Genomic DNA, 27,579 nt, shown 5'->3' with positions numbered 1-27,579 from the left:
TGACAAATCATGCTTTTATCACATAATCATTTTAAAATAAATTAAATGGAGAGTGTCACTGTTTCAATAGGGATAGATGAAATGTGTCTTTATATATTATAAAAATAATTGTGTTAAAATAAATGTTGTAGTGCAATCTTTAATGATATACTGAACAAAAAACGCTTCTTGAGCTTGAAATTGCTTCTTCATCATGTACCATGCAAAAATGATGGTATGATTTTAAAAATTCTCCCTGGGTCTTGAGATTTTGTATTTCTGTACAAGACGTTTACAAGGGCAGAAGAGGTTAGGAAACTGTGCACATCCTCTTTAATACTGGGCTCCTTCATTTTCCCCACCGCAAACCTTCATTTCTTCATCTCCTTTCTGTGAGGAAGACAGACGTTGCTCAACTAAGAAAGCTCTAATTAAATTAAGATGTGCCCTTTCGGTTTCAGGCCAACTTCCTTTACAGCCCGGTCTTCATACCAACCAGAGAAAACATCGCTGTCCGCCTAGCGCTGACGAGGATGAGCTGCAAGACTGGGAAAGAGGAAGTGGAGACAGGGGATGGGCAGGTCCTCTAATGAGACCAGCTTTGTCTGAAGAAGTAACGGTTGCTACAGTTTTGAGAAACATGAATTTATCAAGGCAAATAATACAGCATTCACACAAACAATGATGGGGTTTGATTTAGGCTCAAGAAGTCGGGACTCTGCGTTGAGTCGAGCTCCCAGGACTGCCCATGGTTATCTCTGCCTACGTGCACACGTGACCCGTGTGTGCTCCACACATGCACAGGAGTTGTTTCATTTCCTTCTTGCATTTGTGTGGGTGTGTTTAATTACACTTTACATCAATGTGAGAAGCAGCGGGGCAGCGTACATTTGCCATCATCTCTACTTCCCAGCTCTGGGGTTCTGGGTGAGCTCTTCGTCCCATCTGGGCCTGATTTCTTCATCTGTAAGGTAGGGTTCCTAACAGTACTTGCCTTTCTTGTAAGAGCAGAAGATAAATTAATATCTATGAAGTACTGAGAACAGTGCCTGTCACATGATAAGCACCATAGAGTATCTATTCTATAAAATAAAAATAGCAGACACCGATCCGTTCATCTCTTGAGACATTAGAAACATGAGGGTGTAGGGAATCTGAATCTGGCCCAGGGGGGTCTTCCAAAGGGTTTTCTGTAGACGTGGGTCTTTACTTGACTCGGATCTTTGACTTTCCCCTTTCCCCTTTCCCCCCAGCCATTTTCCTTTACTGTTCCACACACTGCATGAGCAGTGTAGCTGGAAGTGTCGTGGAGAAAACAGAGTGCCCAGGGAGGAGGGCAGACCAGAACGGGGGATGCATGAGGAGAAGATGCCCCTGCGGGACAGTGTTGGCGACAGGCTACTGTGGGACGGGTGGGCAATGGGTCTCCAGGAAGAAGCTGCCCTGACCGAGTCCAGGGTCTTCTTCCTGCCCAGAGGGCTCCCTGAAGAATGTGCCGGACACGCTGGGGGGGCCCCGAGGAGCAGGGAAGCAGAGTCCACCCCCATCACTGCTCACCTGTCTGTCCCCGGGGCAGACGAAGGAATGACAGACAGCTTCTCCCCTAGTAATAACTCTTCATCTTGTAGAAAAAGCTGTCATTTCCTCTGCCGTTCTCCTCTCCAGACAAAACAACCCTCCTTTGATGTTTTCTCCAGAGAATCCACTCCCTTCTCTAAACTTGAATGAACCATATTAGGAACATGATACGCCCTTATTATTTATCTGCTCAAAGCTTTGTCCGAATTTTCAACTTCTCTAGCCTTTGAATGTCATTATAAACTTCGCACATCCTCAGAATTTCCGATGATGAAAAGGTTAACTCTGAAAGCAGTGAAAGGGCAGGGTGGGAACAGGGAGGGGACCATCTTCTTTGGAACGCTGTGTGTTTAAAGGAACGGTTCCCAGTGGTTTCGTCAACATTCCCTCAGATGCTGCGGCCTATCCCCATTACTTGGAGTGATAAATGGGGTTTCCACAGTTTTCTTCCCACCCCTGTTCCCCGGGGAAGGGGCGGGGACTTCTCACTGAGCCTCCAGTGAGCTTGGCACTGCGTGTTTGTATTGCTCAGCTCTCCACTGAAATGTAAAACCTCTTTATTAACGTTGAAAACATATGCTACTTAAATTTTTGAAAAATATCCAAGTAATCCAAGTTGAAAGAAAGACCATCATCAGCCGATGGCTAAAATTAGACCATCTGTACTATGGGGATGATCAGTCCAAAGGGAACCCCCATCTTCAAGTTCTCGATTTCTATTTAAATGTACGATTTAATGCCAGTGCCGGTGAAAACGCAATCCTGTGTAGGATGTGCATGTGCTGAGACAGTCTGTGGGGTTTAAACATCCTGGACCCATTGAGAATCACTTAAATTGCTGAGAATGCATTTATTTGCTCACTCAGGGAAAATGAATTCTAAAAAGCACTTTTCCGTTTCCTGTTTTAAGGTCAACAAGTTTCTGGGGTCTGTGGCTCCCCTCAAGTTAATGCTGTAAATGACATTGTTGAGCTGTCTTTTCCAGTCTACGAAGAAGCTCCCTATTCCATGTCGTTTCCTCCTCGATGCAATCCCGGGAGTTGGCAAAGCAGCGGGAAGCGGTCCTACCGCGTCTGTGAAGAACCGAAAGAGCACTTTCTGAGTGGTACCTGCTTTCCTTTTTAAATATTATTTATGATGATGTATAAACGTTTATTTTTTTTAAAAAGCTAAAAAGCGTTCATAATCCTACAAATATAGGAGAATTTTTGTCTGTTTTCTATTTTGTCTTTCGGTCCTCTTGCGGATGCCTGTGTTAGTTCTCACCAGGATCAGTTGGAGAAGCAGCTGTCAGAGCCGTCTGCGAGCCTCCTGGGGCGGCCGTCACAAAGGGCCAGAAATTGGGTGGTTATGTAAAATGAGGGAAATTCAGTGTCTCGCTAGTTCTAGAGGCCAGAGCTTCAAGAGGAAGGCGCAGCAGGGCTGGCTCCTTCCGCCGGCTCTGAGGGAGGCTCGGTTCCTGCCTCTTCCAGCTTCTGGGGGTGGTTGGCTGTGCCCCTTTGCCTGGAGACACAAAGATCACTCCAGGCTCTGCCTCTGTGTATCTGTGTCCAAACTTCCACCTTCTTATAAGGACGCCAGGCATTGGATCAGGGCCCACCCCAATCCATTGGGACCTCATCTTACCTTGATGACATCTGCAGAGACTATTTCCAAATAGGTCACACTCACACTCCCGGGGGTAGGGCTTTGACATAGCTTTGGGGGGGGACACCATTTGCCCCACAATGCTGTCTTCTGAGATCCTTACCTGTGAAGGTGATGGGCTGACAGCATTTACTAGAAGTAAATAGGAGAGCTCCAGAGGGTCACCTGACCTTCTTAAATAAAGAGGAAATCCTAAGAAGGGTGGAGCTGACCCCACCCACCACCCCGTCTAAGCAGCGGGCCTCTCCAGGCCCCTACACAAGAGCCCAGAGCCCCATCAATCATCACATCACTGCACTTGCTCATGGGGACCACCCACAGCACCAAAACCCAGGACAGGCCACACCACCAAAACCCAGGACAGGTCACAGCACCAAAACCCAGGACAGGTCACAGCACCAAAACACAGGACAGGTCACGTTGCCAAAACACAGTGCAGGCCACACCACCAAAACACAGCACAGGCCACACCACCAAAACACGGGACAGGCCACACAACCAAAACACAGGACAGGTCACAGCACCAAAACACAGGACAGGTCCCACAACCAAAACCCGGGACAGGTCACACCACCAAAACATGGGACAGGCCACACAACCAAAACACAGGACAGGTCACAGCACCAAAACACAGGACAGGTCACAGCACCAAAACACAGGACAGGCCACAGCACCAAAACACAGGACAGGCCACACCACCAAAACACAGGACAGGTCACACCACCAAAACACAGTACAGGCCACGCCACCAAAACACAGGACAGGTCACACAACCAAAATGCAGGACAGGTCACGTTGCCAAAACACAGGACAGGCCACACCAACAAAACACAGTGCAGGCCACTCCACCAACACACAGGACAGGCCACACCACCAAAACAAGGACAGGTCACACCACCAAAACACAGCGCAGACCACACCACCAAAACACAGGATAGGCCACACCACCAAAACATAGGACAGGCCACACCACCAAAACACAGGATAGACTACACCACCAAAACCCAGAACAGGTCACACCACCAAAACACAGGACAGGCCACACAACCAAAACCCAGGACAGGCCACACAACCAAAACCCAGGACAGGTCACACCACCAAAACACAGGACAGGCCATACCACCAAAACCCAGGACAGGTCACACAACCAAAACACAGGACAGGTCACACCACCAAAACACAGGACAGGCCACACCACCAAAACACACGACAGGCCACACCACCAAAACCCAGGACAGGCCACACCACCAAAACCCAGGACAGGCCACACCACCAAAACCCTGGACAGGTCACACCACCAAAACCCAGGACAGGCCACACCACCAAAACACATGACAGGCCACACCACCAAAACCCAGGACAGGCCATACCACCAAAACCCTGGACAGGCCACACCACCAAAACCCAGGACAGGTCACACCACCAAAACACAGGACAGGCCACACCACCAAAACACACGACAGGCCACGCCACCAAAACCCAGGACAGGTCACACCACCAAAACACAGGACAGGCCACACCACCAAAACACACGACAGGCCACACCACCAAAACCCAGGACAGGCCACAGCACCAAAACCCAGGACAGGCCACCCCACCAAAACCCTGGACAGGTCACACCACCAAAACCCTGGACAGGTCACACCACCAAAACCCTGGACAGGTCACACCACCAAAACCCAGGACAGGTCACACCACCAAAACCCAGGACAGGCCACACCACCAAAACCCAGGACAGGTCACACCACCAAAACCCTGGACAGGCCACACCACCAAAACCCTGGACAGGTCACACCACCAAAACCCTGGACAGGTCACACCACCAAAACCCAGGACAGGCCACCCCACCAAAACCCAGGACAGGTCACACCACCAAAACCCAGGACAGGTCACACCACCAAAACCCTGGACAGGTCACACAACCAAAACACAGGACAGGCCACCCCACCATAACACGGCGCAGGCCACACCACCAAAACACAGGGTGGCTGTGTGGTCTGGGCCCTCGTTCATTAGATATAAGACAGATTAGGCAAAGCAAACCGGCCTAGGGTCAGAGGGCTTGTGAGGGCCTCAGAACCCCAGAAGAAGACCTTAGTCTGATTGGTTGGGAGCTTTATAAGGTGTTTTCCCTCAGAGCTGTCTTATGGGAAACTGGGTGCTTTCCAGTTCTCCTCTTCATGACGAGACTTCTCCTCCACGACCTGGGGGAGACGGGGCCAGCCCTTCCCAGTGGCAAGCCCGTGACAGGCGGCGCCCGCACTGTTGACCAGGATGCCAGCCTGGCAGGAGGACGAGCATCTCCCCAGGAGGCAGGGGAGGCCTCCGAAAATAGCGGGCCGCCCCGGTCCCCACCCCCGATCCCTGCACAGGCGCTGAGCTGGGGAAGAGGCCCCAGCCGGACTCAGGGTCTGTCAACCACAGTGCTGCCCATGGGGTCCCTCCTGGGGCCTCCCATGGGCCCTGATGGGATCTGCCTCTCACCAGCCCCTCCTCCGCATGCCTGTTCCTGCCTTAGGATCTGAGCCCTTGACCGACTGTCCCACTCTCAGGGACCCTCTCCCCCATACTCCAGACCTGCTGGTGGCTGGTTTCATTTCATCCTTCAGGACTGAGCTCAGATGTCCCCCCTCCCTCAGCATAGTCTGCTTCCTTCCCTCGAAGCTTGTCCTTCATAGAAAATTCGCAGTGCTTCCCTATTTATTTCCTCCCTGTTTATTGTCTGTCTGCCGCCACTAGAAAGTTCCCTACTGGGAGCAGGGCTCACTGGCTCGCTCTCTCTCTGGCTCACCACTGCCTCTCCGGGCCTAGGATGGTGCCCAGACACACCAGAGGCTGGAGGCATGAGCAAGCGAGTCCAGAGAGGAGCTGGCAGTTTGTCTTGTCCACGTCAGCTCTTGGCAGTTCTGTCATGATAGTTCTTACGTAAAATACAGGTCCTAGTGCACACTGCCCAGGCCTGGTCTCCCAGGACAACTCGTGCTGCTGCCGTTGGCCACCACAAGGCCCCCCGGCTCAGCCACCCCCTACCAAGGTGTCTCCTTGAGTGGGATATGCAGTGGCCATTTGCCGTTTCGGGCTCCGGGCATCATTTGCCTAGTACTGATAACTGGCCCCCACTCCACTTGGTGACTTCATCCTCCCCACTCTCATTCTTTCTTTTTCTGGTAGAACTGATGCTCCCCAGACCCCAGGGGAGGCCTGGGACCCAAGCTGGCAACAGAGGCATTTCATTTCCCAGCCAGGGACAGGACCACCTCGAGGGCAGACACAGAACTCAGACAATCCAGTGACAGGCAGGAGGCTCAGTTCCAGGACTCTTGTAAGAGCTATTAGGTGAGCAGGGGAAAAAACCATAATAGTAATCATAACAATAGTCATGATAGCTAACATGGAGTAAGTGCTTTTTGTATCGCACACGCTGTCCCAGGCAACTTCGTTACGTCAGCTCCTTGACTTCCGAAACCAGTGCATGAGGCAGCTAATGTCCTTCTGAATATGGCGGTGAGGATGGTGGTGGATCCCAGGGGACGGCTTCGAAACAGGCGTCATATCCCCAGGCCCTGCTGTTTTGTGGTTGGAACTGGGGATCCAAGAGTCTGTCATCTCTGAGTTGGATGCAACAAAATGTTCTTTTTACCATAAATAGTTCAAAGAAGTGATTGTTATGATGTGGTAAAGTGACTTTCAACATAACACAGATATTTTCCCCCCTCACTTTTTACAGTTAGTGTCCAAAGTGCTCAAAGTTGAGGCGCATTTTGCATTCATGAAATTTAAAAGCAAGGGATCTCTGCTCCCTGACATCAAAATGTTCACAATTGCTACGTCCACCCACCCATCACTCTCCAGCTACACTGTCAGTGTCATACTCCCACAGAGCCACAAATAATGTTCCCTAATTTAGGAGCATTTTACAAGAGTTGTCAGGATAGTAGCATATTTTTTATAACTGTGGGTGGGGATCAGAAGTCAGGAGAGAAAAGTGAAGACGTGAAGGAAGCTGTTGTTTAAGGTTTGTGTCTCGGGAATACTTTGAGCAAGACTTGCTGAAACTTGAAATATCTATTTTAACAGCAGCACAAGTTGCCTTCTGAATTTCTAAAAAAAAAATCTAAATTGTCAGAGTCTCAGATCCAATAATTTTGACAATTATCAGAAGAAAACGTAGAAACATCTCAAAGGAAAAAACGCTTGAATGCACTGATTCTGATCTCCTCGTGGGAGCTTCATCGACATCTGATTCACATGCCACTGAATTCACCCACAGAAAGTATAAATTCCGTGCTTTTCAATATATTCACAGGATTGTGCAACTATCCCCACTAAGTTTAGAACATTTTTGTCCCTCTTAAAAGAAACCCTGTACCCGTAAAGAGCCACACCCCATTATCTCACCCCAACCCCATCGCCACCAATCTACATTCTGTCTCCAAGGATTTGCTTGTTCTGGACCTTTCATATAAATGCAACCATACAACGTGTGGTCTTTTTTGTCTGGCTTCTCTCACTTAGCATAACATTGTCCAGGCTCATGTTGTTGCCTGTGTCAGTACGTCTTTCCTTTTGATAGCCAGATCACACTCCATTGTACAGATAGACCACAATTTGTCCATCCATTTGTCCGTTGACAGACCTTTGGATTGTTTCTACTTCTTAGCTGTTATGACCAATGCTGCTATGAACATTTGTATACAAGTCTTTGTGGGGACATATGTTTTTATTTCTCTTGGCTATAACCTAGGAGTAAAGACTTAGAATTAGAGAGAAAAATCTTCGTCTAGTCACTCATGTAATCCTGTATATTAGCAATAAGCAATATCTTGTTCTTCATATATAGTCATGAGCCACATAACGACATTTCGGTTAATGATGGACCACATGTACAATGGTGGTCCATAAGATTAGTGCCATAGAGCCCAGGTGTGTAGCAGGCTGTGCCATCTAGGTTTGTGTAAGCACACTCTATGATGTTGGCACAATGACGAAATCGCCTAATGACACCTCTCTCAGAACGTATCCCCATCGTTAAATGACGCATGACTATAATTCTTGTTTCTTTATGGGAGAAGTGGGAAAAAAGAAATAGATAGGTATTGAATAAAGATTTCAGTTCACACATGTTCTCCTTTATTTGAAACACCACAAATGGGTTCCTCTTTTCTCGCAAACAAATGCATACATTTACAGAGGTGCTATTAGGCAACTTTTAATGTATTTGACATTCTCAAAAATGTTCTAAGAATAAATTTTTCAGATAACTCAAGTCCTCACCTTTCAAAATTTTGATCAATTTTTCATGAAAATAAATAAATAGATCTTTTGGAGGCAATTGCCTCTGATGATTTATTGTTATGAACACTAATGTCTCTTTATCATTATTTCCACACATTCGTCTCCCAGGAATTACTGAAGAGTTGTTTCAGGATCTGCACAAGTTAAGGATGCCCCCTCTCTCTCTATCAGATCTTATTTGGATTCTTTTAATTTTGGCGGCTCTTTCAAGACTCCCAGGGACTGGGGCCTGTCGAGGGGTTTCCCATGTTCTATATTCGCAGCAAAATACATTCATTACAGATACTGCCCTCAGCCCTCCGCTCAGAAGTAGGAATCTGCAATTGTCCTGAAGGCCTGCACCCTTGGGTGATGGGCAAATGACAGATGGATTGGCCATACATCAGATGCCTTTTTTTTTTTTTTTGAGGAAGATTAGCCCTGAGCTAACATCTGCTGCCAATCTTCCTCTTTTTGCTGAGGAAGACTGGCCCTGAGCTAACATCTGTGCCCATCTTCCTCTACTTTATTTGTGGGACACCTACCACAGCATGGCTTGCCAAGTGGTGCCATGTCTGCACCAGGGATCTGAACCAGCGAAGCCCAGGCCACCGAAGTGCAACATGTGCAACCAACTGCTGCGCCACCAGGCTAGCCCCTCCAAGTGCCTTTTTAATCACTTTTTCCTACAGCAGAAAAGTTCCTTTTGCCTCCTTTGGGAGACAGAGGGGCCAGCGTCTCCTCAACGGGCTATGGAGGCATGCTTGAGACACTTGGGGCTGTGAAGGAAACCCACACAGAGGGAGCTGGCACAGCGGGGAGGAGGTTGATTGGCAGCCTCAAGTGCAGCAACAACGGGGGTGCTGGGTACATTTGGAAAGCAGCTCTGATGGGGTTTCTGGAAGTCTGGCTGCTCTGACTCCAGGCTGAGTTCCACATCACATGTTTGTAAAACAGTGGCCACGAGGATCTGGTGCCCCCCCATCCTCACTCAAGGATGAGGGATGTTGTGGGAAAGCTGCGAGCTGGTAGGAAGGAGAAGAAGGGATGGCTGTACCGGGTCTCACAGGGTTCCCCAAATTCACATCCACCCAGAACTGCGGAACGTGACCTTATTTGGAAGTAGGATCTTTGCAGATGTAATTAGTTAAGATGTCATTTGGAGTAGAGTGGGCCCCTAATCCAATGTGTGGTATCCTTATAAGAAGAGGGAAATTAGACACAGAGAGAACACCATGTGAAGACAGACACAGAGAAGACGGCCATGTGAAGAGGGAGGCAGAGGTTGGAGTGATGTGGCCACAAACCAAGGACTGCTGGGAACCATCAGAACCCAGAAAAGGCAAGGAAGGATCCTCCCCTAGAGCCGCCAGAGGGAGTGAAGCCCTGACAACACCTTGACTTTAGACTTCTGGCTTCCAGGACTGTGAGAGAATGAATTCCTGTTGTTTTCAGCTATCCAGGTGGTGGTACTTGTTATGAAAGCCCCTAGGAAATTCATACAATGAGGAAGGAGCGATTTCCACCCCCAACACACGTGAGTGACAGAACAGGGGCTGAAGGCTGATGCTCATTCTCTGAGCACTCACCTGCCCCTCAGCCTCTTGTCCAGAAAAAGGTGCAGCCGAGTGGGGATGCCCTCTGCAGGAGCAAATGTCCTTAATCGTCATCACAACAGTTCTAACAAAAAGGAAAATCCATTCCATCATGGAGCCAGATGGTTCAGGCGCCATTTGGGATTTTCTCTTGGGCGCCCATAATAGGTACACGATATTGTTTGCCCATAGTAAATGACTTGGACCACTAAGCTGTTTAATTGTTTTAGTCCTGTGTAATGCTCCGTGTCCCTCCTTTGCTGTCAGGGTCTCGGTGCTGCCTTCACCCATCTTGGGCAGCTCCCCTCAATTCCTCCTCCGATTTTCCCTTTCTAATATACCGTGAGCTGGAAAGTCCAGGAACCAGGCTTGCAGGATTGTCTGGAAGAGTGAGTAGGTGGTAAGTGATGGCCCAAGGGCTCTATTATCAGCAAAAGGCACAAGATTTAGTGCATGAACTTTGTAATATTTAATTTGGCTTTTCTAAAAAATTGCTTCCTGATTCTGGATCCTGGTCCTGCTAAGCGAGGTTGCCCAGTGAGTTACCGCCGGTTAAGAGAGCTGTCACTGCCCTTCCTTGGTCTGTTAGCAGACTCCAGCCTCAGCTCCTGTGGCTGTAAAGTATTTGAAACTCTAGGAACAGCCTTCCTTGGCTTTCTATCTCCCCGCTCTCATTGCTCGCCACTGTTTTGCGTGCCACGGAGCTCACGATCCTTTCTTCCACTCCATCCTTCCTTGTCGAGAGGGGTCTGGGGACTCCAACTCCGGATCTCTCACGACTGAAATTCTGTTTATTTTGTGTCGGGTGTTTTCAATCGTCATAAATTTCTGGAACCCAGTGTTGAAGTGAAACCTGAGGGTGGCGCATAAGCAGTGGCAGAACTTCCCAGGATGCAGGTCTCGGAGGCGCTAGTTCAGGAGCGGGCGATGCAGCCCTAGGATGCCTCCAGCAGTTCAGAGCGGATCCTGGTGCTCGGCCCGCACCTTGAGAAACACGTACAAGGTGGCAAAGCCTAGGTTTAGTGCATGTCCTCTGAGATGGCTCGTGTCACTGCCCAGGTGATCCTTTTTTGGACCCTGGGTCTGAGCAGTCCCTCATTTCCTCCTCTTCAAGCAACCGTCTGACATCCACCTGCGGTGATGGATCAGCACCCAGGCTGCACTTCAGTTCTTCGGAGGAGACGCCACAGCCCAGTTCAACAGAGAGCGACTCCGGTGCTTGCTTATTTTCTTGTGATGAAACACACATAGCATGAAATCTACCATTTAACCATCTTGAAGTGTGCAGTTCAATGGCATTAAGCACATTCGCATTGTTGTGCGGCCGTCACCACCATCCGTCTCCAGAACCTTTCATCTTCCCAAACTGAAACTCTGTCCCCATGAAACAGCAGCTCCCTGCTCCTGCTTCCCCAGGCCCTGGCACCCACCCTCCTACCTTCCGTCTCTATGAATTTGACTGCTCCTGGTACCTCCTGTGAGTGGAATCATACAGCATTTGTCCTTTTGTGACTGGCTTATTTCGCTCAGCATAATGTCAAGGTCCACCCATGTTGCAGCATGTGTCAGAAGTTCCTTCCTTTTCAAGACTGAATAATATTCTGTTGTCCAGGTGATTCTTAGCACTGAAGTTTGCAAACCCCTAGTACAAGGATGGCTGCTGCCCAACACTGTTTCTGAAATACTGAGCAGGCCGTGGCCTCGACCGGCTCCCGCTTCCTCCCGGTCCTCCTCCCCACCAGGAAGAGCTGCCAGGCTCCCGGCATAGCCTGCGGAGAAGTGCACTCATTTGCTTTTAATTTTCACTGTTCTTTGTGATGGTCACGACAGGTCTTAGTGCCTCCATTTGACAAGAGGGGAGACACGTGTGAAAGGTCCAGTAACTTCCCCAAAGTGAACCGGTGGAGAGTGTCTGTCCGAGTGCCCTGCTGGACAGTGAGGTCCTGGAGAGCAGACCCAGCTCTCTGTCCCTCCACGGACTCTGAGCCCCTGGTGCCTGCACACGGCCAGCCACCTGGGAGGGGTTCAAGGAGTCTGAGCATGGGGCACAGGCCATGGGGTCACCCAGATCGAGGTGCGGATCCTGCTCAGCTGAGTCAGCTGGCCTGGCTCCTTGATCGGGACAATTAGTCCCTATGGAGTCCTGGTTTTCTCACCTCTAATCCTGGTAAAACAATAGTATTCACCCCATAGGATCAATGTGAGAATTAAAACCAGAGAATCTGTATGTGGCGCTAAACTCAGTGCCTAGAAATAGTAAGGGTTCAGTAAGCAGGAACCAATATTAATATTATTAAAATCGTAATCTAAGAGGGAAAAATTTAAAGTGTGGCCCATCCATATATTTCAGTTTCCCGCAGCCATTAAAAATTGTGTTTACATTTTGTGTTTACAAAATTGTTTAATGCATGAGGAAATTTTTACGCTACGTTAAATTTTTTTAAGTTTCTAAAATTACATATACTGTATGATTTCAATTATGCTTAAAAAAACTGTAATAAAGACCCAGGAGGAAATATGACAAAATATTAATAGTGGGTCTATCTGGGTAATGAGGTTGTGTGTAACTATTTTTTCTAGTTCTTTCTACTTCAATATACTTCCCATGAAGCAGATGATAACTATCTTTGTAATTATAAATACAACAAATCAAAAATGTACGGACATGCAAATATACACTAATCAAGCTTTATTTTTCCATCTCACAGCTGTCTGCAGCCTGGGCTGCACATGAGAGCCACCTGGGGGGCCTTTCCCTGTCCGGTGTCCAGCCACACACCTGACCAGTTACATCGCCAGTGGCAGTGAGGCTGGGGACCTCTGCATCAGAGCCTTGGTTCTGACGATAAATACAACTGGTAATTTTTATCAGAATCTTAAAGTGGTCACTAGTGGTATCTGTAGGCAAATGGTGTCATTCTTATTTCAAAGTCCCAAACAGAGATTAAGCACAGCTCCAGGATGGCAGCATATTGGTTGAGCATTTTGTTGATACGAATTATCAGGACCTGGATGAGTGGAAGGGTGTCTGAATAACCTTTATCTCAGCCCTGGTAACCCCTTCATCCCGGTTTAACCTGTTTCACTGTTTCGCATCACTGCCACATCCTGGCGCTTTCTAAGAAGCAGGGAAGAGTCAGTAAGAACCTGATGAGGCCTCGAGTAAATTCTCGGCCCAGCTGGGGCGACGACTGATTTAGGGGCTGCCTTAGGAAGGCCCTGGGTTCTTAGGAGGAGGAGAGTGAGGAGTCGGGAGCCCCCTCCCGACCAGCCGGGGGGAGAACGACGGTTTCTAGGATGCGGTCACTCTAAATCTGTGATCCTGTAACAAGTCTCTGGGTGCCTCTGAGTCTAGGGCTGCCCCAGGGGAAGGCCCTCTCTGATGACCGCGTGTGTCCATCTGCCCAGCACGACCGTGCTCCTGGGGGCTGTCGAACACCTGAGTGCTGCTCCTGCTTGGTCGTCACCGCTCCCTTCCTTTCCGTTACGCCCGCTTCCTTCCTTTCCTGTCCTTGACCCAGTTATGCCCCAGACTTTGTTCACATGATGCGGGAGTGTGATATCTGGTAACTACTCATCACAGGTCACTTTTCCCACTTTCCTGAGAAGATCCACGACTGTGTCAGTGTGTGTGACTCTTCAGTGCTCCTCCTGAAGCCTGTACGGATGCCTCTCTTCACCCTAGCTCTGTCCCTTCCGGGCTCACATCTGTCCATTTACATCCTGAGGCTGACGGGTGAGCCCACCAGAGTCTCCTTGTAGGCAGACCTCAGGAGCCCGCCAGGAAGGGGAACCCACTAGATAGACCTGTTGGGACTGAGGACCACATTACTTAGTGAGACCTCGTACCTTTCACTGTCTCCCCCCTCCCTCTCACGCCCCCACCCCTCAGACCTCACCATTGGGCACTGTGCTCCCCCAGATGGGGGATGGTCGGGGTGCACAGGGTGGGCTCAAGGCCAAAGAGGCAGGACTGGCAAGTCCTTCATGACATGGTGATGCTCGGACAGGCTCCCTCCTCCCCCTATCTCTTGTTTTCCCCAGATGGCCCCTGCTCCATCCCGGGCAGGAGACCAGACAACGGGGTGGACTTACCTGGCAACCATATTTTCTATTCCATTCAGTTGGTGCCCCACAAACGCTGATTGATTGATTAAATGGAGTGTTCTCCACCGTTCCTTTCGAGTTCTGTGATGTCACCAATCTCTGCTTTCCTCCTATGCACACAGGAGCCTTCTGAGCTTTAACATCCATCTCCCAACCCCCTACGAGATAAGCGAGATGCTTTCCAACTGGAGCCGTTCTCAATTGATGAGCGGGGCCCGCCAAAGGTAGGGATTCTCTCTGCGTTGCTGTGTTGTCCTTTCACAGTCCGTGAGCACGTCTCACAGAGGCCTGAGAAGGAAAAGAGAAGACTGCATCTCTGCTCTCTAATTGATAGGAAGCCTCCCTTTATGCGTTCTGATTCCGTAAGGGCCAAGTTGTGGCGTTTTGCTGAATCACTCATATCCAGAGAAAGCCTTTGCTCTGTCAACCCAACAGTGATTTGCGGAGTAGCTGTAACTCCTCCTGATGTTGCACTTTTAAAAATAATTTGCACATGAGTAAATTATGGAAGTGTGCCCAACTTGCAGGCTTTTCTTTTCCTACGAGTCTGTGGTTTTTGCCAAGGCTGTCCCTGACACTCTGAATAAATGATCGTTAGCCGTGCTGTGCTGCACACACCCATCCGGCCCCAAGCGTAAAGACCCCCTACCACTCATTTCCCCCATGGCCGCCTCCACACACTGCACCCACAATGCACCTGCTGTGACAACCAGACAAATGGCATCGTCTGCTTTACGCTGCTGTGTGTCCTGCCTGTAACCTTACAGGCCTTGATGCTCCCAGGAGGGGAAGTGACCATAGATCTGGGGAGAACTGCAAATGACAGCCCATCTCTGGTCCTCCTGGGTTAGACCAGGCTATGGGTATAAGGACCCTACAACCAACTGCAAACTTTGATGTCAACGTTGGACCATTTTCTCTATTTGAAATAAAAGTGTAGAAAGTGAGATTTCAAACTGCTTACGGTTTTGCTAATTTCCTGAAAGGCTTATGTTGAGAAAGTGGAGCAGTGGAACGGAGACACCTGGCCCAGCCAGGTAAGAGTGCTTGCAGTCACTTCACAGAGAGACACACATGTAACGTGGCTTTCTGGGACATCCTGAGCCCACTGGGGACGGCGCTTTGAGTGCTGATTGGGGGAACCATGTGCAAGAGGCAGGCTTAGCGCTCACTCCAGGATCGACACCCCAGCTCCCATCTCCTCTGTGATACTCACTGCAGACTGACTTCTCAAGACGGTTTCTGTACCTACAAAATGGGATAACACCTTACACGCACAGTCCCTTCCCTGTTATCATCTGATGTGCAGGTGTACATGGTGGAGGGGGTCTGGCTCATCATGAGCGCCCAAGGATGGGTGACCTCCGCCCTCCCTGTGCCCAACCCCCAGGCCCAGTGGGCTGTGCAGCAGCCTCACAAACATGTCAGGCACCCAAACACAGGCGGCCTTTTTTTTTGTTCTTGAGGGTTAACAACGGTTAAACGTTGTGTTAGAGCTCAGATGATCCCCAGTGTGGTTTAATTTCCAAAAAGAATGTGATGATCCCAACACATATGTGAGACAATTTTTTAAATCACACGTTGCTCTCTGGCCAGACTTTGTGCTGCCATAGCTGCCTTCGGCGAACGCTCTGCTCCGTCTCCTCTGTGGTGGGTGACTGTCATTCTCATACCTCAGGGGGGCCTCTGAGCAACACGGATTTCAAGAAAAGACCAAGCTGAACCAAGGCATTTCCTACTTCCTCCTTTTCCACAACTGGCCCCTCGGGTTTGCAAGCTGCCCGCTCTGCGTGCCTTGGGAGAGGGAAGCAGAAGTAGCTTAGAGATTATTTTCCCAAAGGTGGATGCCATCTCCTGGGAGCTCGTGAAACTGCATGATCCTGGAGTCAAGCAAGCCCATAGTAACCATGTGTTTTGTTTCTTCCTCTTCAGAACGTGCAGGTAGTTCCAGGGCCACCTATCAATTTGCAGGTCAGACTGACCCAGATCCCATACTTAGAGGACAATAACACAGAGGTGCGTCCCTCCTTTGGCTAACAAATAAGAGTTAGAAAGGAGATTGACGTCAACAGATCTTGCCAGGATAAGTTATTGTGTTAAAGGGAATGCAAATTTCTTGGACTACAGATTGTGTCAAAGTTGTTTATAAGCCCAAGCTCTGGGTGTTGCAACTGTGATTTCATTGTTCTAAAAAAAATGGAAACACCGATAAGTCCAGGAAAAGATACTTTCAAAAACTTGACTTAGGTCAAGTCTATTCAAATACAGCTTTTTGTGGGGGCCCCAGTGCAAGTGGCGGCGGGCGGGGGGGGGGGGACACCAGGCACTCTCGAGTCTTCTCTCCCCCCAAACACGGATAGCTGTGCTGTGCAAGGGAGAGCCAACAGGTGGGGATGACTCATTGCTCACGTGAACACACTCTTTACCTAAATATGAGTCATTTTTCTGAGAATAAGTCCTTGAAATGAAATTGTATAATCCATTGGCTTTCTAAACAACTCAGGCTTAAAGGATGCAGAATGACTTCAATGTGAGGGCTTAACAGGTGGCGAGAAAGGGCACAGGGGGCAGAGGACTGAGGATCCGTTTGTGAGTTTCAGAGGTAAATCGTGACTCACCAGGGAATGAACATTTAGTGCATCTCTTTGAAGAACCTGAGATGAGACATGAGTGCTTGTCCGTCCACAGCACACTGTTTAATACGTCATTTTTCATTAGCTTTCATCTAACGTGACGCTCTGCTGGTCCTTATTTGTGCAGCTCTCCGTGGCTTTCCATAAGAGGCCCTGTTTTATTGGCCACTGATAACATGTCTGCTCGGAGATGTTATCAGAAAATATGATGAGTGTTCCACACACACACACACACACACACACGCACACACGTACACTGTAGGCCACACTGACGATGTCACAACAACAGCCCAGGGGGTAGAAAGCGGGTGGGCGCAGTTGGATCAGAGTCTGTGTGATGCACCCGGAGCAGGGGCCTGTCCCTTCCAAGGGCAAATGCACCCTTATCTGAGGGACCAAGTCCAGGGACTATTCAGTTCCTGACTTTTTGATGGTAAGGAAGATACCAGAAGCAAACTTCGTAAGAAGGGGGCTTGGGAAACATCTAGTCCCGAGGAAGAGAATTCTGAATGGCCACTGCACCGAATTGGGGTAGGCAGGTCTGAACAAAGCAAGGAAGGAGCCTGTGGGAACTGGGAGCGACTCAGCTGGCTCCTGATTGGTCCATGTGTTTCTCAGAGAAAAGGCGCTTGGTACCGCAGAGCACTGGTGTTTTTGTCTTTTGAAGAGCAGGAGTGTGACGGGCCAGAAGGACGGCCTAGTGAAATCCCAGCTGTATCCGGCGTTATTGAGGCCGATTTCGCCTTCCTGGATTCCTAGTGTCTGATACTGATGCTGTGGGAAGGGTTTGGGTTCTTCACAACATGATGTAAAAAATGTCTGCCTGCCCCACTGCTCCCCCTCACCCTGGAACTGAAAGGCCATCCTCCCGGTTTGTCTGCTTCTCTTCGTGGTGTTCCCAGCTGGCGGTCCCGATCCAGAACTGGAGAAGGAGGGGTCGCACCTCATCCTCCCCAAAACCACACTGTGCAGGACCACCATGTCCTCTCCTGAGTCCACCCCAGTTAGAGGAGTGTGGGGCTGGGCGTGGAAGCAGTGTGAGCAGCAAGACGGATTGCCAGGAAAACCCAAATCTCACCCAGATTCAGCCCCTTCTGCCAGCCCCTGAAGGAAGCTGTCTTCAGGGAGAGGGCAGTGGGATGGTCAGCGTCTGGCAGAGCAAAATGGCCAGAACAGTTTGGACGGCTGAGGGCTGTGAGAGAGAGGGTGAAGGAGGGAGGCAGACATCTCTGGAGACCAGGTGAATCCTGAGGAGCTTCTCTCTGACTCCCGGGTCCCCATCCCTATCTGCTCTCTTTCTTCCTGCTCTGGTTCCAAGCTGACACTGCTGGGCCCCAGGGTGGTGAGACCACACTGGTGCTGATGCCCAGGGGTGGCACCACAGAGCCCTGCAGTTCCCTTCCTTGGGTGCGTGTGTCCGTGTATGTGTGTGCATGTGTAACAAGCAGTCCTTGACTCGTCCCCCAACCTCCACCTCAGGTTTTCCCAATATGGATGTCGGCCCCCACCATGGGACGGGCTGAAAAAGGCCTTCCGCCACCCTCTTCGGGAAGCCCCAGTCCCCAACCGCTCCCTCACTGGGGGTCCTCCGGCTCCTACTCCAGAGCTCATCCTTAGAGAGATGCCTCGGGTGCACGTCATCTGCGTTTCTGCTCACACCGTCACAAAGCCCCAGATGAGGCAATGAACACTGCTGCGAACACTGAACGATGGATTCCAAGCACATCTCACCAAGAACACGCTTCACAGTAGCCATGCAACAAATGACTGTGCATAATCTAGGAACTACTTTGCTGTTTCTTTGGTGTGTGTGTTTGTTACTGAAGGGCTTCCAGCCCTGGTCTGATGTCTACTTTGAAGAAACCTGGATTAAGCAGGGGCACTTATGAAGAAGTGGCAAAAGACAGTGGATCTAACACGTAAGACAAGGAGAACATGTTTAGTTATAAAAAGTAAACCGAAATGTCAAACTTTTGTATTTCTCATATAGATCATACTTTATCCTGTAATGATGCAAAAGTGTTGATTCATTTCTAGTGCAAAAAAAAAAAAATGCCACTTTTAAAGTGGAATATTTTGAAAGGTGTGTTAAAATTACTCTCAAATCTCTTTTAGACACTGGCTGACCAGCGTTTTCATGGTAGAAGCTGGAGTTACCCCACCACCTTGCTGATGTGAGGTTTATGAAAGCTTATAGAAGCGATGGCTCACTGGTGGCTTCAGTGCACGGAGTCCCAGCGTCAGATACAAACGCTGGATAAATGGCTCACTGCCCTAAAGTGCCATCTGATGCCACCACCTGGAATACAGCTGCTAATTAGAAGCTTGGTGGAAACACAGGTTGGAGAAGATAAAAAGTAAAACACAAGGGCCAAGGGGGGGTGCTTGGAGTCCCGTTTCCTTAAACGCCGGTGTGAGGTCCTTCAGCAGTGCCGCGGACACCTGCCGTTGAGCAGGGCTCGTCTCTGATGGGACTCCTCGACGTGAGTTGGCCTGAGGTGGGTGTTCCCGTCTGTGAATGAATTCCTGTGCAGAGCCAGTCAAACGCAGCCTGGATGCCGTGTTTGCTCAATGCCAACAGTGCTGTCAACAAGGCCTGGTGACGCCTGAAAGATGCAAATGGAAACCTCATCTCTCACTTCTGGCTTTAGTCAGTGGCTGCCCACACTCGGATTACCCCTTGGCAAGTGCTCTGGCGCGGAGGTGTTACTCTGTGGGAAACTTTGATGACAGGCATCAAACGGGCCAAATGTTACCTCCAACAAGAAAGGGCGGGCAGGTAGAACGCAGTACTGTGGGCAGAGGGGGTCCCAGCTATGTGTCAGGTCTTGGCTCACGTGTCAATGACAAGGGTCTTCTCAGCTGCCCCCTTGCCCTGTGGGACTCAGGTCTGCTTGTCATCCTCTTCCACAGCACCCTCTCCTTTTCCTTCAGAGCACCCAGCACAAATTGCAACCAGAATGAGTTGTGATCACCTGCACCAGCAGTGTCACCTCCATGAGCTGCCCGACTGCAGGGGCTCGGGGTCTTGTCCGTTCTTTCTGCACTACTGTCTACACAACACATGAGCACACGGAGGCCCTCCGGAGCTTCCTGGAGGAAGGCCCAGGGATGCCTTGGACAAACCGCGTACCTCGAGAAACGTTGTGTCTTGCCAGTCCTATTTCTGAGCCCTCAATGACGGGATTCTGTTCTTGAAATGTAAGCATTTGGTCAAGTTCCTTTCAGGAGTTCACCCTCAAAATAGACTTTGTGTCATTTGCTTCTAACACAGCCTTGGGCTTCGTGTAGCTGACTCGCAGGTAGGTCAACCGCAGCCCCACAGGCAGCTGCCTTACATCGGTTCTCATGGACGCTGGGCGTGGAGTTGTCAGTGAACGACATCGACAGTAATTTTCTCATTTGTGCTGAGAGTTTGACTTCTTAAAAAACGTTATTTTACTCACACTGGTAATATCAAAACATGACGCAGCTCACAGTATACTTCATAAGGCTTACTTTTTCATTCGAAACCTGCTTTACGCAGACTATAACGCTAGCAGCTTCGTGGCCTGCCCTTCTCGAACCCGCTTCCCAGCAGGAAGATGCTCCGTCTGACCACGTGTCCTCTCCCAGGGGAGTCCAGGACCAGCTTTCCACTGACTCCAAGATTTTGCCCAGAAAAGGGGCACATTCACAACTGGACAATTGTGACTACTTGAAGGTAAACAAGGGCAACACTTCTCAGCTCTGGGATTGTTTCCATTGTTTTTGGAATGTAATTTCTTGGGAAAAAAATTTTAATTCTGGCCATAAACCATCCCCCAAACAATAACTGCCTTTAAGAAGTACAGTTTTAAAGAGTAATTTGGGGGGTTTTCTTTTCATGACAAGAGCTCATTCCCGTGGTGCAAATAGTCATGGTGCCCTACCACTCACACTGATAAAATATATGTATAACGTAGTAAAACAAGAGGGGCTGGCCCCATGGCTGAGCGGTTAAGTTTATGTGCTCTGCTTCGGTGGCCCGGGGTTTGCCAGTTCAGATCCTGGGCGCAGACCTATGCACCGCTCATCAAGCTGTGCTGCAGCAGCATCTCACGTAAAAGAGCTAGAACGACTTGCAACCAGGATATACAACTAAGTAGTGGGGCTTTGGGGAGAGAATAAAAAAGAAAAGAAACAGATTGGCAACAGATGCCAGGGCCAATCTTCCTCACCAAAAAAAAAGTAAAACAAGAGAGCCAGGATCAACGATTGAATAGCAAGGTCGATGCAACTGAGAACAAAGTTTCAACGTTAGGAAAAAGGAAGCAACCTTATATATCTGCTTTTTATTCCAGGGAAATGACCACGGATGATTGTTGAGCAGAGAAACCTACAGAGCCAGTTACTGTTGGATCATCCAGAATAACGAGGGAGAAAAAAACCTGCTAAACTTCTGATCCAATGGCTCTGTGTCCTGAGATGACATTTTTGTAGTTGGACTGTTTTCAGTGTACTAAGACTTATGATGGGTGTAAGTGGAAGAAACAATGATTTTTTCTTTTTTCACAGAGTGAAAAAAAAATGATGATAATGCACTGAGTTGTGCGATAGGATGCATGTTATCCACTCACAAGCCCTTACAGAATCTGCCAGACTAAGGAGTGGGCGAGATGGTCACCCGCAGGGAGAGGTAACGTCACATTTCACCCGAAGACGCGCACGGTCAGAGATGCTCCTTTTCGTCCTAATTTGTCCAGCAACTGGTTTGGTCAGATCATCAGTGGGGCTCGTACCCAGGTACCTCCTCTCCTTGGAGGGTCCAGGCTCTGGGGAGAGTTGCTTGGCAGTCGGCAGGTCAATGTGGGTGGGTGGAAGCCGCATTGTGGCAACAGGGCCGTCTCCTCTGGCTCCTCACTGCGCACGCTGGTCTAAGTCACCTTCAGTCAGTCTTGGCTAAATCCTTCATCTTCACTAGAACGTCCTATTGTCTTGGGGGCCTTTGACCTTGGCTGAGAAAGAGTTTATTCAAGGCGGATATTTTGAAGAAAAGCATCCATCTAAGTACAAATGTAGTCTCAGAAGGTAGAAACAGCATCTTGTTTTGATTTGTACAATTTACAGTAAAAAGGAATGTAATATCTTTCTCCAATCAAGGGTTTCTTGTTTAAAAAAGCAAAGACCACTAGGAGATAAGCAAGTGAGCTTTCAACAGGGGATCAGAAAGAGGTTGCTCAGGCCTATCTGAAGAAAGATGAGAGGACTGAGCTGAGAAAGCCAGGATCATCTTACACAACAGCTTTTTCTGCAGGATAAAAGCACTTGATAAATATTAATTATCTCATTCATTTTCATCACATTGTATGAGCCAAAGACATTATAGAGGGCCAGTCACTCAACTCACTAGCTAAATATCTCAAGCTGCCTTTCGCAGGCCATTTCCAATTCAAACCACTGCCAGCTCCCTCCTAGTCGGAGCTGTTACTGAGTTTACCCAGGATCCAGTCCCCTTTGGCTCTTGCTGTCTCTTTTACTCAACGCCTTTGAATCGCTAAACGTTTCCGCCTCTGCCCCACCTCTTCCCCTTTTATACATGTTAATTTAGCAAAATTAGAAAACCTAAAGACATAAAAATAAGGGTAAGCTACTCATAAGCTCACGATCATTAAAAATTACAGTGGATGTTTGGCGTGCATCTGTCCTAAAGACTTTCTTAAGGCGTGGGATCATGCATTTACCTCCTTTCAGACTGTTTCATGTTCATTAATATCATTATTTTTATGTTTTATAGAATTATTTTCATGTATTATGTATCATTATTTTTAACAGCTGAATATTATTTCACTGTATGGATGTGCCATAATTAAATTAACTAAACCCTCATACCTAAATGCTGAGGTTATTTCAACATTGTTGCTGTTATAAACCTCTGCCTCCAGCCCGGGCAATCAGCCAGGTCAACATCCTTCTGAACCATTTTCAGTGGCCAAACAATTATATAAAAACTATATACTCATTCAAGAGTTTTTTTGTTTTGTTTCTGTCACAAAAATGCATTACACTCTGAAACCTGCTTCTCTTACTGAAAAAAAATACATCATGAAATTTCCTCCAGAGAATTCTTTAAGTAGCTGCATAATATTTTATAGGATGAATATACCACTATTTGTCTGACCATTTTCCTTGACTGGCATTCAGCTTATTTCTTGATGTTTGCCATGCAAACAATCCTGCACAAGACATCCTTGAACACAAATACTAGTATATTCGTGTCTTAACTTCCATAGCATAAGGGCAAAGAAGTGGGACTGATGAGTCAAATGGAGTATTCATAATGTGAATAGATTTGTTAGATGTGCCACCTACAGGCATTCATGGCACTGAGTGGGAGAATTCAGGCTGCTCTGTCAGTGTCTTTCACACAGATGCTCTAGCTAGAAATATCTACATATAAACATATAGACAAGGAAACTGATGCTCAGAAAAGTAACAGCACTTATTCAAGGTCATATAGCTAAATATTGCAGAGTCAGGACTGGGAGCTAGGTCTCCTGATTCTTTGACCAGGATGTTTTGCAAATGATAAGCCCCTACTGGGGGATGGAAGAGTTGGAAAAGTGAGAAAGAAAAGGTGTATCAGTTAGCTATTGCTGTGTAACAAACTACCCCAAAACTTAGTAGCTTAAAACAAGAGCAATGTATTTAGCTATGATCCCATGGGTCAGCAATTTAGGCTGGGCTCTGCTAGGAGGATTTCCTGTCTGAGTTGGGTTCCCTCATGACTGTGTGGTCAGCTGGGGGTCAGCTGGCATGCTTCGATTCTTCTCCTGTGCTCTCCCATCCTGCAGCATGCTGTCCCTGGCTTGTTCTTGTGGCAGTGGCTGAAAGAGAGTGTGAGTGTGTAAGACATCCTGAGGCTTAGGCTCAGATCTAGTAGATTGTCACTTCTACCATATTTGGTGATCAAAGAGGGTCACAGGGCCAGCCCAGACTTGAAGGGTGATGAAACAGACTCTACCGCTTAATGAGAGGAGGTGCTGAGTCACATTGCAAAGGGCATGGACAAAGGAAGACGTGGAGAATGGGAGCATGTTTACAAGCAATCCACCAAGTTTTCAGGTTGATGCCATCTTTCCCACTTTCCAAACAACAGCTTTGATATCATCTTGACATTGCTGTTTGGAAAATCATATGCTGTAAGAGCATAAAGTAAGCAATATTTGGGGGCTGGCCCCATGGAAGAGCAGTTAAGTTTGCATGCTCTGTTTCAGCAGCCCAGGGTTTGCCAGTTTGGATCCTGGGCACAGACCTATACATAGCTCATCAAACCACGCTGTGGGGGCGTCCCACGTAGAAGAACTAGAATGACCTACAACTAGGACATACAACTGTGTACTGGGGCTTTGGGGAAAAAAAAAGAGGAAGATTGGCAACAGATGTTAGCTCAGGGTCAATCTTCCTCACCAAAAAAAAAAAAAAAGCATACCTTAAAAAAAAAAAGGAAAGTAGTATTTGTAGTGAAATCTCAAAAAGTTCTCCCAAGATAACTGAGGCACATTTGGGGCACTACCATATTAGGTCAGAACTCTTTCCATTTTTAAAAATAGATTTGTCAGATAAAAATTCATCACTATGGCCATTTTACTCTCACTGTTTGTAACACGTTGTATAGAGCATTGCAGATCTCGTCTCGTTGCTCTGTTGGCGAGCACTGCAGCTGTGCGGAGCACCGTTTGGGGTTTATGTCTTTTTTTTGGTCTTTTTTCGTGTGTGCCTTTTAAAAAAATGTCTCTGTAATTTTCCATCTCACACAATAAACAACTGAAGAGGAGCGCTTTGATAGGCCACAAAACCAGCAGGCGATAAATCCAGTTAAACACGGTGTACTTCCTTCTGATATTCCAAGAGGAGTGTGTCCTTGGAGGCAAGGGCTGGGAGGTGGTTCGGGGCCGAGGGCCACACTTCGCTGCCTTAACAGGCTCAGGCAGACTGGGCATGTGGACGCACAGACAGCCCCGCCGGGTGACTCGTGAGTGCCGCGAGAGTGCGACCTCTATATTTAGCAACTTCTGGCTTCAGCCAAATATAAAATGGATTTAGGATGTGGGTTGAGGACAAGGAAGGGAGCACACACATGTTAATATCTGGTTTGTTCTTTCCTGAATCAGCAGCTTAATGTGGAAAATGACCTTCTGTGACATTCCTGTTTGTCTGTAATTACAGATTGGCATGGATGGAAAAGAAACTAAAGTGAAACTCTGTGGACTTGTCACACTGGGCATCACATGGTGTGTCTGAGCCAACGCTGGCCCGACATCTGCATCCGGCAGCCACTGGGTTCTCCACCTCCGAGCAAAGGCTGGTGAGCGCCTGCCAGAAGGATGCTGAGGGATCGAGCTGAGCGTTCTGTCTGCCTTTCACAGTAGAAATCCACAATGAGGCTGAGAATGTTTAAAACAACTAAAATAAGCATGCAGGAAAGAACTATATGTTTCAATAAAAAGTGATTTAGAGACATTCTGTACCAGAAATTCCTGTCCAAAAGAAACAGGATACACGGAAAAGTGGAGCCCTACTGTTTACTTGGAGGTATGAAAAGAAATAGGTCAGTGATTTGTTTCCATAGTGACTATTATTGAAATAAGACAAACTGACACCAATACTGATTTATTCTTCTATTCAAGCCCTTTTAAAAGATCACTTTAATCTGAGTTGGTTCTTGAATATAAACAAGACCAACTTATCTTTCACAATAATTATCTCCTGCCACTTGCAAATGAGACTTTTTCAAAAATGATAAAATTAAAATAACCCAAATTCATGCCACACCAGTTTCTGGGTTTAAATGTAACATGTTCTTTACATACATGGTGTTCCGGACATTTGCAGTTTAATTCTAGTTCTTAAATTAATATTTCCTCTTGCTTTACCCCAAACTACAGGATGTTTATTTGCTGTTGGTGACCTCTGCAGCCACATGACAAGAATTTAGGTTGTAAACCTGGGCACTTAAGCTGCAGTGCTGGGTGACCGATTTTAATTTGACCTTTAAATCCAAGAGCAAGATCAGGTTGGCGTGTGGAATGCAGCTGTGCGTGGGGAGTCCAATCACTGTGGCCATTTTAACCATCAAGATGAATCGCTGCCCGATGAGGCCTTCTGAAGTGATCAATATCAATTTTCAAGGCAGCTGAAACATCCCCATCAGCCATACGGTGGCCGGGCTCACTGTGCCACGTGGATCCAGCTTCTCAGCTAAGGTGAAATGGAGGAACACACAACTGCTCGGGGCATCGCGGCCACGGAGGCGGGAATCTGGGTCACGAGGATCTTGCTCCGTATGGTGGGTTTTCTATGCCTGGGCCATTTCCTTGGCTCACCTCTTTATCTTCATAAACACAGCTTAAGTGGGTCAGTTCTCAACCATGGGATGTGGAAATCAAGCCTTCTCATTTGTTCCAGACTCGTGCAGCAGAGCAACGAGGAGGCTGCACTGTGCATGGGCAGCCGGGCTGTGTGTACAGGTGTGGGAGTGTGCTTGCGTGTGTATGACGGTGAGTGTGTAAGAGTACACACAGGAGTGTGAGTGAATGTGAGAGCAGGTGTGTGTGAATGTTTGTACATGAACGTAAGTGTGAGTGCTGAGTGTGAGTGTGCCACGCGCTCTGGGAGAAGCCCGTGGTGGAGGAAGGGCTCAGCCCACGACACAGGCAGCAGAATGACTTCTTGCACTGCAGTTAACGCTCAGTGATCTGAGGCTTGACTCCCAGTTAGCAAGATGACCCAGGGTCCTTCCTCCTCTGCTCTGTCTGCCTTTCAGCAATTTTGCTGCTATTTGATATCTTCACAGGTATGTTGATGGAAGAAAAAGAAAGAAATTATTTCTGAGTAAGATGGGGGAGTGGAAGTTGAACCTTTTGGCTAAAATTAGGCGAGAAGCTTATCAGCGGCTCAGCATAAGAGCAAGGAGCTTAAGTGACTGGCTTTGCTTCTGCACCAGGTCAAGGAGCCCCTCTTTTTGGTTTCTCTAGCACAAAGGTTTGTCAAATACATGTATTTCTCTGCATTTAAGCAGTTATTATTTCCCCTAACATAGCAGACAAACATTAACCCCAGAGCTGGCGCGAAATAAGAAGGTTATGATGGAATAGCACTTTGCGAGGGGAGCACTTGCACCTATGGCACAGCGGATCGAAGCATCTATCTTCCAGGACGGCAACTTCAGCCACCTGCAGGGCAGCTCCGCCCCGCCTCCCTTGTGCTGGGGCACGGAAGGAGGGCGCTGCGCGGCACTCTTCACTGCGCTTCCAGGGGGCACGGCCACTGTGAGGACAGCCTTCCCCCTTTATGTGGTCAGGAGCCCAGCAGATACAGTGCAAGTTATTAGAAATTTGTAAGCCAGTGCAGTTCATCTGTTTTCTCAAATTGCTGATCCTGAAAAATGAAATCAATCGTAACCCAATAAAGCCAGAGAAGGATATTTCTTTTACTTGCTTGCTTTCTAGGAGTGCCTGCCAAGTTAGAAATCTACATAAATGAAATATAAATTACCTGTAAATTAAAGCACTAGAAAAATCCTAAAAGTTCTCTCAATCATGCAAGGCAAGACTAAAATGCCAAGTGACAAAATAAGTGCTATTTGTTGGTTTTCATGTGATTTCTAATTCTCCTAATAAAAGCATCTATGTTAAAAAGAGTAAACTACCTTAAAATAAAGCCAAAAAAAGAAGAGAGAATGAAAGAAAGAAAGAAAAAAGAGAGAGAGGGAGGAGGGAGGTGGGGCAGGGAAGGGAGAGCCTTTG

At 48.1% G+C, this 27,579-nt stretch overlaps 3 long non-coding RNA genes across 3 annotated transcripts in view; 2 read left to right on the top strand and 1 right to left on the bottom strand.

Moving 5' to 3' along the window:
• The window catches only part of LOC139045626 (uncharacterized), a 34,670-nt gene extending 20,361 nt beyond the window's left edge, over positions 1-14,309 (bottom strand). The window contains exon 1 of the long non-coding RNA XR_011504351.1: positions 14,169-14,309. This is a non-coding gene — a long non-coding RNA (uncharacterized lncRNA). The remainder of the gene's footprint in view (positions 1-14,168) is intronic.
• LOC139045625 (uncharacterized) lies at positions 334-14,406 on the top strand. Its single transcript, XR_011504350.1, has 4 exons — positions 334-950; positions 2,468-2,662; positions 12,782-12,931; positions 14,303-14,406. It is a non-coding gene; the product is annotated as an uncharacterized lncRNA (long non-coding RNA).
• A 2,756-nt stretch (positions 14,407-17,162) lies between these two features.
• LOC139045624 (uncharacterized) lies at positions 17,163-27,455 on the top strand. The gene is made up of 4 exons (XR_011504349.1): positions 17,163-20,516; positions 21,350-21,470; positions 25,001-26,120; positions 26,628-27,455. It is a non-coding gene; the product is annotated as an uncharacterized lncRNA (long non-coding RNA).
• The last annotated feature ends 124 nt before the right edge of the window (positions 27,456-27,579 follow it).

The sequence above is a fragment of the Equus asinus genome, chromosome 7 (assembly GCF_041296235.1).
Source record: "Equus asinus isolate D_3611 breed Donkey chromosome 7, EquAss-T2T_v2, whole genome shotgun sequence".
NCBI classification, from domain to species: Eukaryota; Metazoa; Chordata; class Mammalia; order Perissodactyla; family Equidae; genus Equus; species Equus asinus.
Note: the sequence above shows the minus strand (reverse complement) of the source record. Positions and strands in the feature narration are given on the sequence as shown.